The 3964-nt window shown below is 32.9% G+C and overlaps 1 pseudogene; it reads left to right on the forward strand.

The window, feature by feature from the left end:
* The first annotated feature begins 2706 nt into the window (after nt 1-2706).
* On the forward strand, nt 2707-3736 carry LOC139843115 (actin-related protein 6-like; annotated as a pseudogene).
* Nucleotides 3737-3964: the final 228 nt, after the last annotated feature.

A 3964-nucleotide genomic window follows, 5' to 3' on the forward strand; every position in this document is an offset into this window, starting at 1 on the left:
TTGAAGTATATTTTTCAAAATGGTCATCAAGATGTCGTTCTTTCGACGGAAATGACTACCTCTTTCAAATATGGATTATAACTTGTAACTCCCACTATAAACCACCACTTTTTTAGTTTATTTTCACAAATTACAGTTCGTTATGAAACCATAGCAATTTGATTAACTTAAAACGGATTTATAACGAAGAAATTATGGGCAAAACAATATTGGTTAGAAATGGATAATTTGATTACGGGATTAATTCATTAAAATCTATACTAACCATATCCTAGCTAACTTTTCTTGTATTATACATGTATTCTAACATGTAATGGTTACACAATACGTCGGATAAATCAAAAGACACCACATACACATTACGTGTAACTACAATAGCGGTATTGTGGGTCATGATTGAGTCTTATGCAACACGTGTATACTATGTCTTAATTATTTCAAGGTGATGTATCGATCTATATATTTACTACTAATTGTGGACTACTAACGTTGGACTGCTAACTTGACAACTTAAAACACGTGATTGAAAATATAAACTTAAACAATCACACGTGATTGAAAATATAAACTTAAACAATCACACGTGATTGAAAGTATGAACTTAAACAATCACATGTGATTTAAGATTGATATGAACTTGCTATATTAATTTTGTTCACATGTATTATTATCTGAATCGTTATTATTGTTATAGGTTCGTGAATCCAAGGACGACGACCATATTTTTAATAAGTTGAAAACTTATTATTAATATACTTTTACTACCGTGAGTATATAGTCCCATTTTTAAACTACAAAAATATTTTGGGAAGAGAATACATGCATTTTATGTTTTACGCTATGGACACAAGTACTTAAAATATATTCTACGTTGAGTTGTACCACCTTGCATATCTTCCCTAATAGCTTGGTAACTAATATTTACATGTTGTAAGAACATGTAAGCGCGAATCCTATTGATAGATCCGGACTAGTCGCTCTAGTATCGTAAACGGTTACATAGTACTTCGTTTTTAGTACACTTGGTATAGTGTAGGGAGATTTCATAATAAAGGGAATATGCCATATTAATGGTTAATTATGGTTACCGAAGCGCTCAACAACTTATAGAATATCTTTATTGAAATGTTTGTAGCTATGAAATTTTGTGGTCTATATTTATATCGATGCTAACTTTAAAAATATATATCTCACCAACCTTTGTGTTGACTGTTTAAGCATGTTTATTCTCAGGTCCTTAAGAAAGTCTTCCCCTGTTGCATTATCTGAGCAAGCTGTGCATGGAGAGTCATTTTTTTTTAAATGAAGTGTTGCATTCAATAAAACCTTTGTCATGTATTATATTCGACTGTTATGTCACGTGTGTAGTATTTGAAAACCGATGTATTATGGGAATTATTTCTTAAATAATCGTCCACTTATTTAAAACATGCATTATGTATAACAATGGTGTGCTTTTTATGAAACAGATGCAATATTTTCTAAAACGTATCATATAGAGGTCAAATACCTCGCTATGAGACCAATGAATAACGTACTGCATTTATAGTAATATGGACGGGTCGTTTCACAACCTAAACTTCACTTGCTAAGCATATTCACAACAATTAGTGAACTTTCATAACACTTTCACTCCTTTACCCAAATTGACACATTCAAGTTAATTAGAACTTCCCCTGATAATGTACATACATAAGTCACCATTCATTTCATAAAACCACATATTGACATGAAATCTTTTGACACTACCAAAAAGGATATAATTAACAATTAAAGTACTATCAAGTTCATTTCTTGTTAAATCATTCACTTTCTCTCCCAAATTTGAGGTTAGTAAAGGTTTTAGTTCATCTTTAACTAAATTAGGGTTGATGCTATAAAACACCAATTCTAAACCCTAGACATGATTAAATCTTCATGAATAGCTTTAAAACACCCATTACTAGTCATAACCCACCAAAAATAAAAGAAATCTTACAAAAGCCCTAAAATTTCATGAATAATAAAATTAGGGTTTCATACCAAGAGTTGATGAAGATGGAAGGATATAAATACCATGCCTTCTTGTATATTTTCTTCAATTTATAGCAAACTAACACTTGAACTAAAATTTATTAAACTTCTCCTTCAATCTTCTTCTTTCATTTCTTTCTTTGCTCTCAAACTATGTTAGGTGAAGAATGGCTGGTTACCAGATCTGAAATCCCACTTAAACCACGAATTTACTATTTGATCCCCAAACTTTGAAATTTTGACAAAACAGTCCCTGAAGTACTAGGTGATCTGCACGACGCGCTAAAAACTGCGCGGCGCGCAGCTATGCTGAAAATGGGCTGTCACAAAAGTGGTGAGAGAATAAATGTAGTTCTTTTATTCTGGCCAAGTTAAGTACTCATATCAATATCTTTGTAAAAACGACGACAAGTTTCTTAGTTGAAATATGTGGTTCTGCGGGTCCTTAAACTAAATGACTTTAGCATTTACGTTCACTTAATACCTAAAACATACCATTAAACTGTTTCGTTTAAACAAACCCGTGATTCCACGAGTCATTTCACTAGTTTATATAGTATTTTTTATTTTTTCAAAAAATAGAAAAAAAATTCGTAAAAACAGTCACTCCATTTTCACGTGAGAAACACGTGCACTGCTAAACTCACCCTAATTCTCCTAAATGACACACACCTTCGCCTTATTCCACCACAAATGTCATCTAACACCGTCGTAGTTCTCGACAACGTTGACAGTCTAATCAAAGCCGGTACCGGTGGCGAACATGATCCAACCGTTATCGTCCCAAACTCCACCTCCTGTATACTCTCCCCTAAAAAATAACTCCTTCATCATCCATACGACCGTATTTACATAATCAACCATGATCTCTATCATAATCCGGTCCCACATATTCACTAACTTACTCCACATTATACCTTCACAATCATCGCTCTTACTAATCGAACCCTTATTTAACTTCGTGTCAATAACACACGTTACTGAAGAAATTGTATTCGAAGAGTTTAATTTCAAGTCATTATTCATATCTGATTCGTTGTCATTAGTTCATTTATATAAAGAATGTAGATGGCCGTACGACGTCGTTTCATAGACGCGATGTAGTTTAGTTGTTGACCTACTGTTTAATTTTAGCCACGTGGCAAATGTGTTTCAGAATTTTACGATGAATTTTGCTGCCAAAATAATGGATTTGGGCGGTAAAGCGTTGACCAAGGAGCTAGTTAGTTACTACGTATAACTCTGTTGATGTGATGGATGAAACTTTTTCAATGGACGATGTTTAGGAGAAATTGTTTTTTGTATCTATTGATGTAGCTAGACTTTGGCAGATTGCTAGGTTTAAATTTTGACCTTTTAGGTCAAATTGATTGACTTTGATGTAAGATTTTGCTGTTATTAATTGGAATATATGTTTCTACAGTTGCAGGTAAGTTTTGTGTCTTTCTGAATTTGAATGCAGTATGTTTGACTTTCAAAGTTAAATTATCAATTCTTGATTTTTGGTGTGGTTTATGAATCTAGTAATGATACATTTTGTTGCAGGTAATATACATGAGAAGTGGAAATGACAATTGTTGCAGATGTAAGTATGTGCTTCCTGATCGTACGTATTACAAATAGAAAGGGATATGTAAAAGGCCCTGTTGAAGCGCAACATTATTGTAGTTTATCCAAAGATGGTGCACGTCCACGCTCAGAAGGGACTCATGAAGCTGATTAAACTGAAACGGGAAACAAACCATCAGAAAGGAATAAAATTGATCTCACCATAAATGTACTCCTTTCATTTCTTAAGTCTTGTCCAAAACTTAGTTTTTTAAATTAAGTTACTCAATAGAAATTTACTCATAAAATAAATAACACGAGTTAAGCTTGAGCAATGTAACATCCTCAACTGAGATTAGCTGTAAGATTACTAAATTGCCCTTAAGTTGATGTTGTGTTATTA

The sequence above is a fragment of the Rutidosis leptorrhynchoides genome, chromosome 4 (assembly GCF_046630445.1).
Source record: "Rutidosis leptorrhynchoides isolate AG116_Rl617_1_P2 chromosome 4, CSIRO_AGI_Rlap_v1, whole genome shotgun sequence".
In the NCBI taxonomy this organism is placed as follows: domain Eukaryota; kingdom Viridiplantae; phylum Streptophyta; class Magnoliopsida; order Asterales; family Asteraceae; genus Rutidosis; species Rutidosis leptorrhynchoides.